General features: G+C 47.5%; 1 protein-coding gene across 1 annotated transcript in view; it reads left to right on the top strand.

The window, feature by feature from the left end:
- LOC147728792 (general transcription factor IIE subunit 1-like) overlaps positions 1–17,962 on the top strand; it is an 83,401-nt gene that overhangs the window by 62,649 nt on the left and 2,790 nt on the right. The window lies entirely within an intron of this gene.

The raw sequence follows: 17,962 nt of genomic DNA on the forward strand, positions 1-17,962 counted from the left end.
TGGTATACCATGGCTGAGGACTTAAAAGGTTCGTAATTGGTTTTACAATATGGTTTTGGCAGAAAGTAGATCTTTTCAACACACAGCACTGCAGATCTGCCAGCAGCATAAACCAAATATCCACTCCTGGTGGGGGCTCATAGACCCAGTTGCTTGTACTCACTCAGCCCCCCTCCCCGAAAATTGCTCTCCTTGTGTAACTTGAGGCAAAATTCTTCATAGTGCAAACTAGGTGCATTGGTATTGCCACTTCATCCTGACTCTTTAAACCGCCCTTTTACTCCTAGTAGAGGTATATCTAGTTGTGTATTGGCTTATCTTTGTGTACCAGGATAAGGGACCTATTGGCCTCGTCATATTGGGTGGGTGAACGTAAGCAATGATGGAAAACGGTGGTGGCAGAACATCAACTATTATGTTTGGACAGGGCAAGGACGGGAAGGAAATAGCAAGAATAGTGCTGGCGAGGGAATGGACACCCACCACGTTTCTTATTTTAAAATATTTCGCTGGGGGGGCGTGGCTAGCAGCCAACTATGGCGGCAGCTTAGGAGGAGAGCTCCGTGATTGAGGCGGCCTCCTAAAGAAATCCGAACACCTATCCGTGCATGAAATTTCCCAGGCGGGAAGGCAACGGAGCCCAGGACCGGGCGGCAGAGACACGGAACAGCGGGACTTCAGTGCGTGGTCAGGAAGTCCAGTTTTCAGCGGACCCCGTGTGGGCCTGAGCGGAATGTCCGGGCCGGGGAGTGGAGGGACCAGCTGAGCCGGCAGGAAGTCGACCGATCCGGGCAGAGAGACACCGGAAGCGCCCGCCCGCGGCCGAAGACGACGAAGGAGAACCATCGGCGCCCGGATAAAGCCACCGGAATTAAAGAGCCCAGAGTGCAGACCCAGGCACCCCTCCGAGGTATGGAGGAGAACTGCCCTGACACCCCACGGGAGCGGGAAGAAGCGCTCGGAGCTGAAACGTCCGAGGTAGGGACCGCCATCTTGGGGACTCGCAGTTAGCCCTGCATTAGTGGCGGCAGCCCGGCGTCGCAAACGGAGCGCAGGGACAGACTAGCAGTGGCTCTTCACCGCAAGGCAGGACAAAATATTGCACCCGGGCCCCCCCTCGGACTGGGGGCGCATTACATTGTGGGAAGCCCGGGCGGGCTCCGGACCTTCCTGACACTCCTCCCAGAGCTGACACCGGGTGCTGGGGATCATCCACCCAGGACTTTCCCCTCGGACCCGGGCCGAAATAGCTGCCAATAATACAGGCCATACAGTGGAAAGGAAGCACCAGGCAGAAGGATCGACGGCCGCAGAGTGGGGGAGGCGTATACGATATTGGGGTGCAGCAGAGACCGCTCTTCCAGGGGAGAACATTACAAAGACCGCCCCACGACTGGATCTAATCATCATCAGCGGCCAGCCTCACCCCACCGTTCCCGCTGGTCATTGCGGGAGCGGCGTGAAAGGAAAGGGGCCCTGTGGTGTCGCCAGTTATCGCAGGGACCAGACGCAGTTCCCGGGGTTCACGCTGAACCACTGAGAGCCACGTGGGCTATTGGAAGGGGCCCCGTGGCCATCCGGAGGGGATACGAGTGGGTCTGACCCAAGTGTGAGTGCAAACGACCAGCTACATCGGTTCAAAGGACTGAGACACCGGCTACCTTCCCATTCGAAGAGCCCTGCTGCCAAGATGGCTGGCAAAGGGCCGAAAAACGGAGCGGCGCAATCCCGCCTTGACCGGTTTGCGTATGAGAAACCCAATTCCTCCCCCCCAGACGCCAAAGCACAGCAGGGCAAGACTGCGGAAGCGGCGGGGGGCAAGAAGGCGACCCTGGACGATGTCATGCGGGCCCTCACGCAAGTGCAAACTACGGTGGGGTTGATCTCGGCTGAAATCACACTAATAAGGGCGGACTTCCATAAGATGACAGAGAAAGTGAACAATATGGAAGTGGTTACCAAGTCCCTGGTGGAAGATGTGTCGGAGCTGCAGATTAGTATGGAACGCATCTCGAAGGAAAATAGGGAACTGCGTGACAAGCTCGATGACCAGGAAGGGCGCTCGAGGCGCAACAACATCCGTATAATAGGTGTGCCGGAATCGGAAGACACGAGGGAGATGGACCTATATGTTGAGAACTTAATCAAGCAGAATCTACAGCCTAAAGGACTCTCCGCGTTTTTCACAGTGGAAAGGGCACACAGGATCCCTGGAGGACGCCAGAAAACGGGCGCCAACCCCAGGCCGATCATAGCGAGACTCTTTAATTTCAGGGATCGGGACGCCATCCTGCAGGCGGCGAGGACATCACCCCCTATTAAGATCCAGAACTCTACGCTGGCCTTTTTTCCGGACTACACAGCCGAGGTCGCAAGGAGGAGGAGAACTTTTTTCGAAGTAAAGAAAGAACTGAGAGCTAGAGAGATCCCGTATTCAATGCTTTTTCCAGCCAAGCTTCGGATTAAGGCAGACAATAAGACATGGTTTTTTGATTCCCCGGAGATGGCGCAGGAATGGCTTGAGGGATGGAGGTCGGCGGGCCTCCCGCGTCGCTCCAACAGGCAGAACAAACACCGTAATGCTGGGTCCCGTCCGGGCTCACAATCCACCGGGGAGGATGCCGAGGTACTCTCCCATCTGAATGAACTTCGGGAGGAGGGTGACTAAGAGGAACAGTGACTCACTGCTGTGGTCCAGCTGAACTGACTGCATTGACGACCGGCAGTGCCGCCTTGGACACTGGGCTGAGGGCCTCCGCAGCCGTGGAAGGGGGCCGCTGACTACGGAGAGTCCTTCACCCCAGCGAGCAAGTACTATGTTTTGGGATGGGGTCAGGCACTCTGCTAAGTTGGGGGGGCGGGCAGTTCTGAGTCCGTTGAGCAGGGGGGCAAGGAGGGGGGGAGTTGGGGGTAGGATGTGTTTTTGGTTTTCAGTTAGTACACAGGGTCAGGAACGACACCATGGGGCACACGCGCGTAGAATAGTGGTTGCGAGGCGCAGCACACAGACTCACTCCACAAGCTGCTTGTTTCACCGCAAATATAGACAAACTTCCTGCTCATCTACACATGGTGGGGAGGGATACTAGTATGGGGCGGGCATCTCCGTTGAGCCTCATGTCCTGGAATGTGAGGGGGCTGGGAGACCAAATTAAGCGTGGGTTGGTCTTACAGAACATAAAGAGATTGAATCCCGCCTTGGTCCTACTACAGGAAACTCATCTAACTGGCACAGCGACACGGGCCCTAGATAGGAAAGGCTACAGCATGGTTGTACACTCTGAGTTTACTAAGGGGTCACGGGGTACAGGAATATTAATGCACCGCTCGTCCAGGTTCATATCCCAATCCGTTAGCATCGACACACAGGGGCGCTTCGCGGCGATACATGGACAGTGGGAGGGGAAGCCGCTCAATGTGGTCTCGGTGTATATCCCGCCGGCACTGCACAACTTAGCTCTCCCAGAACTGGGAAAATTCCTGTTGGACCTTCCAGAAGGTGATCTTATCATGGGGGGTGACTTTAATGCGGTGGCACACAACTCCCTAGATCGCTACCCTGTGCGCACACAAACACCAGGGCATTCCAGATTACAAGACTTCATGGAGGCACAAGGTTTAGTAGACATATGGCAGCAGTTCCACCCAGAGGACCGGCAGTATACCTACTACTCGGCAGTCCATGACAGCCTATCACGGATTGACTACTTCCTTACTCTAGGGGGGGGCCTCCTCAATTTCACGGACACTCAAATCAGACCGCGAGGGGTCTCGGATCATTCCCCACTGACACTGACTCTCTCCAGCCAGGAACGTACCCATAGACGCATCTACCCTATCTACCCGGGATACCTCAAGGAGCCTATTATAGCCAAGACATTAAAAAGAAGCACGAGATCCTACCTCGCTGAAAATGAAGGGTCGGTGGCATCCCATGTAACCTTTTGGGAAGCATACAAGACGGTTCTTCGCGGGCAGGCAATCTCTGCTATCACACAGCATAAACTCACGCGACTTCAGGAACTGTTAGAGCTAGAGGACCAACTTGCCAGAGCAACGCAGGACCACGAGAGTAACCAGACAGGGGATTCGCAACACGCGCTTAAACTGTGTCAGCAGCGTCATGCTGACCATGTGCGCCGCAAGGTAGTAGACAGTATGGCGGCGACAACGAGTAGGATATATGACGTGGGCGATAAGGCAGGCAAACTCCTAGCCTGGCTGGAACGGAAACAGGTAGGACAGAGGGCCATACTGCAACTAAAAGACTCTGAAGGGGTGATACAGACCAGTCCGGCACGAATAGTGGAACTCCTGGCGGACCATTTTCACTCAGTATATTCCCCTGAATTCGAGGTCACGCGGGAGATGGCAGAAGGATCTCTCTTAGGGGTGCCTACACGTACTCTCTCCCAGGACAAACGGGACGAGCTTGACTCGGACCTGACGGCTGAAGAAATACAATTAGCCATAGCAGCGTTACACCCAGGGAAAGCGCTAGGCCCCAACGGAGTGCCGATTGAATGGTACAAGAGCATGTCCGAAACGCTGTCCGCACCCTTGCTCAATATGTACAGGGAATGCCGAGAGCGGGGGCATTTGCCTCCTGACCAGCGCACGGCCACTATAATAGCAATACCGAAGCCCGGCAAACCCCCTGAGGAGTGCGGATCATACCGCCCAATCTCCCTCCTTAACGCCGAAAATAAAATTTTGGCAAAACTATTGGCCACTAGGCTGCTGCCCCATCTGACGCACCTGATTCATCCGGACCAGTCGGGCTTTATGCCACACCAGAGTACGGCGCTGAATTTGCGACGGCTGCACGGGGTACTAGCACGCGCCCCACAGTTGGCGGAGCCGGCAGCGGTGCTGTCATTGGATGCCAAAATGGGGTTCGACCTGGTAGAATGGAGATATCTCTTTGCGGTCCTGGAACACATGGGGATTGGCGCGAAATTCATATCATGGGACAGGCTATTATATACCGACCCCGTGGCAAGGGTCACGGCCAATGGTTGTATCTCGAGAGAACTCCCGCTGGCGGGAGGCACAAGACAGGGGTGCCCGCTATCGCCGCTGTTGTTCGCCTTAGTACTGGAACCACTGGCGACGGTCATCAGAACCACCCAGCTGCTGAAGGGCATACGATGGGGAGGCGACTGGGAGGATAGGGTTTCCCTGTATGCTGATGACATGCTTATTTACCTCACGGACCTCGCGAATGGTATTCCGGTACTACTGGCACTGTGTGAGAGACATGGTGCAGCATCAGGGTACAAACTTAACTGGTCCAAGTCCATACTCTTTATGGTACAGGGCGATCCCCCGGTCCTACCTACTGATTGCCAACTACTCACGGAACCCCTTTCCTTCAAATACCTGGGGATTCAAATCACAAAGGAACATGCGACCTTTCTGGAGTTGAACCTTGGGCCCCTACTGGGCAGGCTCAAGGCCGATGTGCGCCACTGGAAGACCCTCCCCTTGACTCTGCTAGGTAGAGCGGCGCTCTTCAAAATGATGACGCTGCCTCGTTTCTTATATGTCCTGGAAAACACGCCGGCGATAGTCCCGATATTGTTCTTCCGCCAAGTGTCGGCGCAACTGTCAGGCCTACTGTGGGGAGACCAGCCGGCTAGGGTAGCACAATTGAAATTGAATAGAGACTGGTACAGCGGGGGGATAGCACTCCCGAACCTTGAATTGTACTATTGGGCAGCTCACCTTAAGGTGATCAACCAATGGATTCATGGAGCACAAGATGACCCGGCCTACCTGGCGGATAGACGCCAATTGGGCACGAACACCCTACTGGCCCCACTCTATAACAAGGGCATGGTGAGGAAGCTGGAGGGACCCACTAAACACACAGTGTCAATATGGCATAAAGCTCAGAGGCGGCTAGCTTGGGAGGGAGTGATTACCCAACTTACACCACTATGGGATGCCAAGGCCCTCGGTAATCTGCGCAGCTGTAAAGGGTTTGACAAATGGGACGACATCGGGATCTCCACGGTGGGTGACCTCTGGACGAGAGATGGCGTGCTCTCCTTTGCGACCCTGAGGGAGCAGTACGAGCTGGGGGTGACTGAAACATACAGATATGTACAAGTAAGGCATGCACTCTTGTCAGTTTTAGAGCCGGGGGTGTCGGTCCCGGAGTCTGCCCCGTTAGAGGATCGACTGCTGACAGACTATATGGAGGCAAGTGCTACCTCCCTTACCTACCGTAAGCTGCTGAACAACCTACCGGATCCACTGGTGAAGCTGAAGGAAAAATGGGAGGATGAGATCGGGGACCTGGATGAGGCCGATTGGAATGCAGCATTGGCGTCACCGAGGGAGGCGGGTATATCCACCAGATTTAGACTGGTCCAATTTAAAATACTACATAGGGTTTACTACACCCGCACGACACTACATAAAATACACAGGGCAGAACACCCATACTGCCTAAGAAATTGTGGGGAGGTGGGTACGCTGTTCCATACTTTGTGGGCCTGCCCTGCGATACAAGAGTACTGGAGACGTGTAACGCGCACGGTCAGTCAGACCCTACAGACCTCGTTCACACCTGACCCTAGGGTCTGCCTGCTGAATGTGTGGGGCCCAACCGACCTGCCATTGCATGGGAAACGATGGGTGATCATTGGTATGATGCTGGCAAAAAGGGATATCGCAAAGAATTGGGGGGCACTGGAGACCCCGACCCTGGCTCAGTGGTGCAGAAACATGGACATGCTTATGGTGACTGAGAGAGCAATATACCAACAAAGGCTTAATCCACGTAAATGGAACAAAATATGGGCACCTTGGAACACATACAGGGGGGATATCTGTGAGCCTCTGCCTGAAGATGAAGAGGGGGATAGCTCAGGGGAAGAGGAGGATATGGAGTAGTAGGGGGGAACAAGGGAAAGGGCATTAGAAGCAACGGAATGCACAGGGCCCTATGAACTGAAAATGCAGGCAGGCTTGTTTTTGCAGTGATATGTACAATGCCTTGAGATGCCTCTATTCACGCAAATGCAGTATTTGATTTATGACGCGGATCGTATATCTTGACCCTTTTATTAATAAGTTAAGAGTTTGGGAGAGAAAACAAAAAATTAAAAAGTTGCTCTACTGATTGGAAGCAGCTGAATGTTGACGCTACAATGAACAATGAATATCCGTTGATGTTTAACATGTGATGGCAACAATAAAAACAAATTAAAAAAATATATATATATATATTTCGCTGGGGCAGAGGATACGAATTCAGAGGGTGGTGCAAGGTATTGTTTGTTTATTTCCATTTGGGCAAGGGAGGAGAAGCATGACCAGAGGGTGGTAGGGATGGGTGGCTGAACTCTAGGCTTCAATATATTAGAAATGTTCAATATATCAGAGATTTTAGAGGAATGGGAGGCAGAGTACCGGATATCCTATTTCTAAATATTTCTATGAGGAAGAGAGCAAGAATGCGGAGGGTGGTCTATAAGGGGGAGGCTGCTAGATAATTTTCTTCATCTAGCAATGCCTTACTCTGCCGTCCCTAGAAAGGGCCGGGCCTATCGAACCCTTCTCACATGTGATGACGATTACAAAGGAGGACTGGATTAGGTTACTCATGTGTAAGAATGCCTCTATATTCACTTTAATTGAACTTAATTAGATGTGCCCAGAGGAAGCAACATATTAAGTTGTAAAACAAGTGTTGAAGGTTTAGTATCATTGGAAAAACTGTACAATGAACGAGAATTAAATATTGGAATCAGAACGCGTGTTGAAGATTTATTTCGAAAGCTTTATGATGTATCAAAATTTAGAAAGAAGAATTAGTAGTCTGTGACACCGAGAGACGGTTTGTTTATTATTACATTAGTGGCAATCTTTTTTTCATTAAGTAGTAGTTCCTCGGAAACAATACTATAACCCAATACAGTTAAAAAAAAAAAAAAGAAATACATAATTATTATTTTTGGGGGGGAAGAATCGAGTGGTTAGAATGGAATTACATATATAACAGCATTATTATATTACAAATTACCAGGAGAAATTAATCGGATACTAATAAATACACAGTGAGAGAATTTGCTACAGTAAAAGAACACCACTTCTTTGCATTTTTATTACACCCTGGAATACATTTACATGCAATTGCTAAAAATATAAAGATTACATATCTCCAGCGTTGTTAGTTTGATAGATGAGCTAAAAAAAAATGTCATTAGGGGTAATGAATGTTCATGGTACACAGATTAATCAATAGATAAAATGATTCCTTGTTCATTTATGCTCGATCGTGGAGTACATGCATATTAAATCGTTAAAGTAAAACCCACAAATCACCAGCATTATTACTGTTTAAGAAATGAGCCAAAAAAAGCCAGCTTTAGCAAATATTCCCGGTGCATAGATTTAAAGAAAAAATGCTCCTTATTGGTTCCAACTGGGTATTTAGAAAAAAACAAGGCCAATAAGTTTTATTTAGAAATGTGTCAAGCAGGGCTGGCTTTAGGGCAGTGCGACTGCTGCGGTCGCACTGGGCACTGACGTGGCGGGGGCGCTGACCTCCGGAGTGGGGTGCTGTTTTTAGCAATAACTTATGATTGGAGAGATGAGGGGCCCTTGTGTTTGGTGGTAGTGAGAGAATCCGAGGAGGCGGTCATGGGGTGTGGGGGCACAAAAACGAATATTCGCACCGGGCGCCACCAGCGCTAAAACCGGCCCTGGTGCCAAGCTAGGACAAAAATAAAGAACATGAACGATGCAGTGTATTACTTGATACAGCAATAGGCAATTTTCGTTGTGAAATTGGGATAGGCATAGGGCTGGTTCACTCCTCAGTTACCCCAGAAGTTTAGTAGTTATACAGAGAAATGTGTCTGTCTGGTAGTGGAAGGCTTGCGACTTTTATCGAAGTTGCTATCAGACGTACAGTAAGCTTCTGCAAGTGATGACTGCCTGCAGCCAGCAATCCAAGTTAACTAGTCAAGGATTATGTAAAGAAGTCCTACAAGTCAAACAGTATCGCATGATACAAGCACTCAAATTGCTAGCATCTCTACATCATGTTAGAAAACAACTTGATGCCAACTGGGCCCTTCAATTAGCACTCGACAGTCATTAGGGAGTAGTAAAGGCTAAAGTGAGGCCAAGAAGTATAGTTCCCACAACTTGAGGACATAGTAGGGACAATGTTAAAGTGCCTGGCAGACAGTAAACCTGATCTTATTCTCCTAAAAACAATGAATATATTTCATCCCAACAGGCGGCATGTCTTAATTATTATTAAATAATACTTTGAATATCCAGAAAAGGTGGTCATATCAACCACATCAGATGAGGAAATCATTACAAAGATATAATTGATATGTGCCATCCATGGACTGCTAAAGGAGCTGCGAAATGTCAGCGACCCCCCCTTTTGAAGGTCAAGAGCTGGCAGACCACCTCACTTCTCTTGAAATCAGTCCATTTCAACCACTCCTCGGTGGCCCCAGAATTATGGTGAAGCTGAAAGATTTGTGAGGACTTTAGACATAATACTTTGTGTAAGTCAGTCCACTGAGCAGAACCCTGGCTGGGTTGTGTACTAATGTATAAGGAAGTATCATAACAGTCCTCATCTGACCAGCAACTCTTCACTGGCAGGATGGTTGCCTACAACATTCAACATAATCCTGCATAGATTCCGAACCCACCTAATGATGACAAAGCAACCCCAAAAAGATGGCAAAATAATAATGGCCACATCAATGCCAGGCTTCAACCTAGAGTATCTAAAATCAATGTGATATCCGCTATTGGTTAAAAACCGGCATTCTTGGAGGATATTCAGATACCCATATCAAGACTGGTTCTGAGATAAAAGGAACATGGTAACAATTTACAGATATTTTGAGACTGTCCCAAGGAATATGTCTTTTAAGAGACTCCATGGAGTAGAAGGTCTCTGACAAGAACTGTTCAAGATAACCAAGCAAGGGGAACCAGTCCCAAGTGATTTTCCTAGTATACCCTTTGGTAGTTTTGTTCAAGTTTGCTTCTCACTTTTCTCGTTTTTGGGATGATGTAATGGGATGCATGTGCACTAAATATCGGAATATCCTAACAATCAATATCTGGAACAGAACACTCTGGTGTATGATATCCATGAGTTTCTTTATGTAGTAAGTGCCTGAGGATTTTGAGTAGCAAATGTCCACCATATTCTAAATTTACAAGACACTATTCAGAGCAGATCTTTTTCTGGCAATCTGAAATTGCATTTAGAACTCATGTGCAATGCAACATATTGAAAAGGTTGTAGACCCCCTGATGTGCTCTGACCCCAAAAGCATGTTGAAATTGGTTATACTCCTAACTGGCATATTTACCTTACCTACTATAGGTCCCTAATATATGGTACAAAGTTTACAAAGGGAATGTTATTTAAGGTCACTAATGGACTGCAGCATATATTAGGCCACCACTAAATAAATGCACAATGCAGAGCATAAATGCAGGCCTGCCTCCAGTAACTTGGCTTAAACTGCAAATTCGACCTGTCAAAATAACTTCTTTTGATATGCCCAAACCCTCCTGCTAAATATTAATGTCACCCTGTAGTAGGCCATAATGCCCAATAGGACACGGCGCTTGATATGTAAAAGTAGGACATGCAAATGTTTAATGTAACCAAAGTGAACAGAAACTGTTCTTGAATGATGCACTTTACACAAGCCCCTTGGGTGCATTCATCTTAAACATATACATTACACTTTACATCATAACTTAAACATTTGAAGTTTCACTGTTTGTACTCTGTGATTAAACTGCTTAACCACAAAATAATAATTTAACAAAACATTTACAATGCATCAACAACTCATTTACAAAAAGGAGTTGATTACATGATTGATTTGAATAAATGTTGGTGAAAGGGTATCATTTTTTTCTTGTTTGATAAATGTTTAATGTAAAACATATGCTTACATTGACAATGCTCCAAAAGCGCTTTTCACTGTAGCAGGGTTAGCTGTTCCATTCTAAAGCATTGGAGTTCACTTAAAAATGTAATATTCACTCCACTTAGGAGCCAGTTGCTAAGTTCATTGATGAACCTTTAAAACTATTTATTATAAGCCCAATCCACTGGTAAAGTCAGATTTTGTGCTAACTATTTTACAAAATATACTTTTAAAAAGTCACCTTCAACCTATCAAAAGCCTCTAGAAACTTATTTACCTCGGATTACAACTGTCACCCATAGGCTGAATAGCACCTTGATGAGTGGGAATTGGCTCCCAGAGCTGAAACAAAGTCCTTTGAGTGTGAGGATAAGTTAAACTTACCCACGTGTGAATTGGCTCCCAGAGTTGAGACAAAGGTCTTGGGTGTGGGGACAATTTGACATTTCCCTGACTGGACACCCTGGGGGCTATTCCCAGCCCCTTGCATATCTTCAAAGAATGCCTACCCTGTCACAGGCAGATGTAACTCGCACCCGGGCCGCCCCCCCTCTGAGGTCCTCTTAGCCTGGCTGGCTATGAGACCATATAATCCCAGCAGGAGAAAAGCTGTCCCCAGTACCATTTTTGAGTGATCACAGAGGAGGGGTTTCTGACTGCTCTGGCCACACCTCTAGGGTGGGCAGTGGGGCTCTACACAGGGTAAGAAAGGTCCTGCCATGTTGAATTTAGGTACAGAGGAACATTCTGGGATCGCTTGCTGTAGGGCGCACAGCAATTGCTGCAAAAGTAGTTTGGGATACTCCTGGGAACTTTTTCACTATTGGTCTAGGAGGGGCCGGAGTCACCAATCCAAACACTACTGTGATACATAAATATGCCACTCCTGGCCACATTAATTCAAAACACTACTGGACCTGTGCAAGACGGAAGAATGGCGGCACTTGCTGTTGTGACATGTGAGGAGAACTCTAAAAGCTGCACCTGCTCCCACTTGAACTAAGTGGAGTCCAAGGGTCAATTCTCTGACCTCGTGTGATGCTACAGGGACACAAATGCTGAAAAAACACTTTCTAGAAGGAGCACAGCTGATCAGTGTCAACTGGACATGCCCAGAACCATGATAGCGGTTTCTATTGAAGTGAGTCATTACTCCCAAACCATGTTCCTGAAGTCCTGGAACCCTTGGCTGGTGTTTGTGTACTTCTCCTGCCTAAACTTAAAACCTGGGACTTAAACTTTTTCGTGACACTTGCCTGGAAAACTGACGGAAGAATGGGATAAACCTCCCAAGTCAATCCGACAAAGATGCGGTTGCTCCTGCTCAGAGCTTTTCCTCAGTAAAAAATCTGTTTCAGCAGCACACAAAGGAGAAAATACAGAAAAAGTATCTAGCTCCGTGGAGACCTGTTTGTCTACAGCTCGCAGCCTTGCCCCGCTGGAGCAAGCTCCAAAATAAGTGACTACGTCGGAAGGTAGAAATCTTCACCAGCTGAAGGCACCAAAAGCATCCGGTCGGCAGGGAACTTTTCTTTAATACAAATTTTGAATTTCTCCCCCTTGGAGCTTTTCAGCCAAAAGTCAGCAGCCTCACCGGGACCGCGTTTGACATCTATCCAGCCTGGTGGAACCCATCTCAGCCACAGCCTGCTGCCTTTTCCTGCTAATGATTTTTGGCTTCCATTTCTGAGACCAAGTGAGAAGGTAAAACTTCTGCAGAGGACAAACCTGGTCTCTGTCTGTATCTGACTCATGCTTCATTGCAGTTGGCCCTAACTTGCTCCTAGGTACAGGTCATGTGCAACCAGATGACCACAGTTGGCACTTAATGCTTTTTGGTGCGATTTATATTTTAAAATGTTAAAATCTATATATCCGGGTCCATTGTTGGATTTTTGATGATTTGGTGTGCTTTTTTCAGTAAAGTATTCTCTATTGTTATACAATTGAATTAGATTGTTATTGTGCTAAGGTTTTGACTTTATAACTGTTTTGGTACTTTTAAATGCTTTACACAGTTTCTTAAGTTAAGACTGTCTACTCTGTGCCATAGTTACCTGAGGTTGAACTCCGGTTTAAATGACTGGGACCTTTACAGGAGCTAACGAGAATACTGTCATTATTACTTATGGTAGACCACCATACCCCCAACTAATAACTCACTTTTTCACAATGCTTACATTGTATTGTACTGCAACATTTATATAGTGCTTACTTTCCTTAGGTGGGGCACTGAAGCGCTTGCCTATGAAGGCATCAAGCTACACCATGTTGTGTGGGTGGCTGAGAGAGTGCTCTTTTTTTCTATTTGGGAAGTGTTTCGATGGTGTATGTGATGACCATCGAGATGCAGTTATAGTGTTATGGAATTCAATGGGAACAAAAACACCCTATCAAATAGCTCCCAACCACCACATGATATCTCTTCTTCCGGATCTGTTGTTCCTCCCAATAGCTTGCCTCAACCACCTCCAATGAAGGCGCCGCGTAGGATACCTCACATGCATCTCACCCCAGATTCTTTTCCCTACGTGGCCGTCCTTATAAATGTACCACCGCTATTGGCTGGGCAAAAGGAATCCTTCCAAATGCTAAAAAATAAGGTACCGCATTGGTTAAGGGTAAATAGACCACTACCCGGGGAAGTTGATGGCTTGATCATTGAAGTAAGAAGGACAGAGTGGATAGGTTGTACTTACAAGAAATTGGGGGGTGATTGTATAGTTGTCAATTTTCAAGATCCTAGGGTGGCAAGTTTGATAACGAAACACGATGGGGGTACAACTTGTGGGGGAATTGGCATCGTAGATCTTACTTTTTTTTTTATCCGAGACCAGCGGGTGTGAAATCTGTTATGACAAATCACTCAAGATCCCTAACCAGTGTCCCGTTTCTAGGGCCTGCCCCCTTCACTGTACCATTCCAACAGAATAGTTACTATGGTGGCATTAATACCAATCGCTTTGGAGTACTGAGGGAGCCGGGGTGGGGGTATTGACAGACGCTTGATAATCCTATGAACAAAGTAGAGGATATGACTAGCCGGAACTCAAGTGGGAATTTTGTTAAACTTGTCATGGACCAAAATGTGGAACTAAATGTAATGAATACTGGCTTGGGGTTTGTGACTTTGGAGAAACTATGTGGGGAACGTAACCAAATATTTGGGGGTGAGGAGTCAACCACTTCAAGCACCTCAAGCAATCAGGGGGTTGAGCATATTAATGTAGACGTAACAAGACGTAGGGTGGGAACAGATGTAACCCTGAAAAATCCGCCAATGAGGTCTCCTGTAGGACCAGTGCCCAGGGACGGCCTAAGTATAGGGAAGTTTTTCTCGTGGAATATTGCCGGGTTGGCCAGCAAGCTGATGTCCCAGGATTGGATAGATTTTGTTAATGGCTTTGAAGCCTGTTTATTCCAGGAGACATGGGCATGCGATCCTATTTTTCTCCCTGGCTATCTAAACTTCTCAATCCCGGCAAGTAAAGGTGCCAGCGGTCGCCCAATGGGTGGCCTCACAATTTGGGTGAAACAAAATTTACAAATTGAAGCAAAAGTGGTCGATCTGGGCTGTAGGGACATTCAAATGCTAAGATTGGCTTAAAAAAAGGAGGGAGCGATAGATATTTATAATATCTATGCTAGGGGCACTAACCCAGGAAGCTCCCCCATTCTAGAGGCCCTATTTACTTCCCTAGAATCACAGTCATTGGGGAATAAAATTATAGTAGCTGGAGATCTGAATAGGACCTTTGAGCCATTAGATAGTATAGACGATCCCCTAGGGCAGGACGAGGACACACAATGGGGTGTCCCGACCCTAACCTTGGCTCCTGTCAAACGGTGGACTAAAGACATCCTGTTATTGAATGCTATTTGCCTGGAATATGGGTTGAGAGCTCTCAATGGGAGAACAAAAGGTGATAGGGAAGGTGCTTGTACCTTTGACAATGGTCTTAACCACAGTAGGATAGGCTGTCATTTGCAGCCTTAGTCTATGGCAGTGGGTATGGGACATGAAAGTTGAGGGTAGATTGGAAAGTGACCACAATCCCATCTGCGTGACCCACAATTGGTGGTCAACCATGCCTGGTGGCCAGCAATTGAATGATGATCTAATGCCCATAATGACTAATGATATGCGTAGACTTAATTGGCCAAGTGTGTTGGAGAACGCGGATTCAATGGACTTTATAGGTTCCGAGTTGGATGCTGCAATCGCTGCAATGGAATCTGAAAATTCCGTTAACCCAGGGTCTAGGGAAATAACGGATATACACAACATGCTCTTTACCCTTATAAGACCACATTTTATGAGGGCACGTAAGACAACCAGGAAACAACCACCCAAACCAGCTAGGTGGTTCAACCACCAGTGCAGGGAAGCCAGGTTAGCCTTAGGTAGCGCTATTGGGAACAGGGAAAGGGAAGCTATTAGTAAGGCCAGGAAGTCCTACAAGGCTAGTTTATTACTAGCGAAAAAAACATGGGATGAAGAGTATTGGGCTGAGTTGAAGGAAGCATCAGGGGTCAAGGACTCTGGGTTATTTTGGAAATTATTAAAGTGGGGCAGAGGTGGCACTCCGAATAAACCCGATAATAATGTCGCCGAGGGTGCCTGGGTGGAATATTTTAAACCCCAATATGCTGAGTCTAAAGAGGTTGGGTTTGCGAAAACTATTTCAGTGGTATTTGCAACTGGGAATTTATTCTCCCTTAAAGAATCAGAAGCTTCAATATGTGCTGCCCAAGGGGGTATGGCCCAGGGCCTTGACGGGATACCCTCTGATGTCTTTAAAAATTACATAGGTCGGTGGGCCAGGTATCTTTCCCTCCTGGGAAATTCTATCGCCTAAGGAGCTGAAGTCCCGGAAGAATGGAAGGGGGCGATCATTATACCCATTTATAAAAAGGGGGATAGGTCCCTCCCGGCTAACTATAGGCCGATTAGCTTGATTGCCACCATTCAAAAAGTGGTGGGGAGAACCAGGCCGGCTTTAGGCGGGCCACAAGTACGGTAGACCAGGTGTTTCGGTTTGCCTTACTTCAATGGGGAACGGTGGTCCTTGGCGAGGGCAGTCTGTATGTCGCTTTTGTCGACTTGCGGGCTGCCTTCGACCTGGTCCCAAGGGGAAAGCTTTGGGCAGTCCTGAGTGAAATTGGCCTCCCAGCCGATTTACTTACCTTAATTATGAGGCTGCATGAGGCTAATTTTGCCAGGGTCCAATGGGGCAAGAATAGTGAATCTTCCGCCGATTTGCCCCGTTGAACGTGGTGTTCGCCAGGGATGTGCAATGGCACCCTTGCTCTTTTCGTTATTTATTAACGGAATTGTGGCTCGGATGTTGGACGCCTGTGTCGATGCACCCTCATTGGCGGGCCTCAGGGTCCCGATCCTGATGTTCGCCGACGATACATTAATTCTGTCCAAAACACCGGGTGGCCTGCAGCGCGCTCTACATATCTTTGACCACTTTTGCGGGGAACACGGCTTGGAAGTGAATGTGAGTAAGACCAAGCTGATGACTTTCTCGCCCAAGCGTAGAGCTCACCCAAAAATATTTTTGAACAATTGCGAGCTAGAGGTAGTCAGTGTATTTACTTACCTTGGGGTCCAGATCACCAACAATCTAAAGTGGTCCTACCATATAGAAAAGGCGGTCCTGAAACACCAACAGATCGCGGGAGCCTTAAGGGTTGAACACAAAAAATCAAAATCTAAACCTATCAAAGCAGTCCTGACAGTTTACGATGCAAAGGCCATTGGGTCTGCCCTGTATGGGGCGGAACTATGGGGCTTTGACAAGGTTCTTCCCTTGCAGACATCAGAGAACAGGTTCATTAGGGGTATAACGGGACTCCCCCAGAGTACCCCATTAATCCCGCTTGGTCTTGATCTTGGGAGAAGATCAGTCAGTGACCGAGTAAGATTGCGCCCAATCCATTATTGGCGACGTCTCTGGACCACTCCAGAGATATGTCATAATGCAGATGGATTCCTTGCAATAATTAAAGCAGATGTTTTTCATAAAATACCATGGCTTAAACACCTCAGGGCTGCTCTAGGCGATCTTGGCCTCTCCAATCTCTGGAACAATCCCTCTGGGGAAGTTTTCTCTAGTAAAAGCACCATCAAAGGTTTATATTGGGATAGGATTGATGCCAGACTCTGGAGCAGAGCGAGATCTGACTCGATGGGGGGGGCGCTTCTTGGAAATTAAACAGTGTCCATTGTTAGAATTATACTGGGACAGTATTACCGTCCCAGGAGACAGGAAGCTAATGTTCCAGTTAAGATCTGGTTCTCTCCCCCTGAGATCTTTGACGGGCAGGTGGAGGAGTTCGACCAACTCGTGCTGCCCGGTGTGTGGTGTAGCCAAGGAAAGCATAGGCCACTTTCTATTCCTCTGTAAGGCATACGCAACCCCTCGAAGAGTATGGTTAGCTCCCGTCTGTAGGAACTTAGGGACATCTAGTGGTGTTGAGGCGCTAAGAATTATTTGTTCCTCCACAGATTTGCCAATTGTTGTGGGAACAGCAAAATACCTGGGGTGGGCATGGTCCATCAGACGGAGGGCTATCTCTTTTAATGTACATTGATCTTTTGAAGTAAATGTGTATTTAACTGTTTTTATTCCTCTTCTGTTAAAGCTTGCACAACGGTTTTTATCATTGAATGTATAAGAGGGTCAATTTTATGTCTTGTATTTTTTTAAATGTATTCTGTGCTTTTATGAGTATATTGCTCGAATAAAGCTTTGAAACCCCCCAAAAAAAATTCAATGCTTAGCAGTGTGGAGGATGAAGAGTTGTGTGAGACAGACGTGCAGTGTATGGTTTTCAGTAAACTGGCAGCTTTGCTACTCTGCGGGCCCCTTTATGGAATTTCTTATTATCATAGTATACTTAGCTAGCTACTGCTCTGAGTTGTCCAACCTTACATTTTGTTTACAGTTTATGCACTTGAGAATACATGCTCGAAAAGAGAAGTGGTGGAGGGATCTGCTGGGATGGACTTT

Source organism: Lissotriton vulgaris, chromosome 3_1 (genome assembly GCF_964263255.1).
Source record: "Lissotriton vulgaris chromosome 3_1, aLisVul1.2, whole genome shotgun sequence".
Classification (NCBI taxonomy): Eukaryota; Metazoa; Chordata; class Amphibia; order Caudata; family Salamandridae; genus Lissotriton; species Lissotriton vulgaris.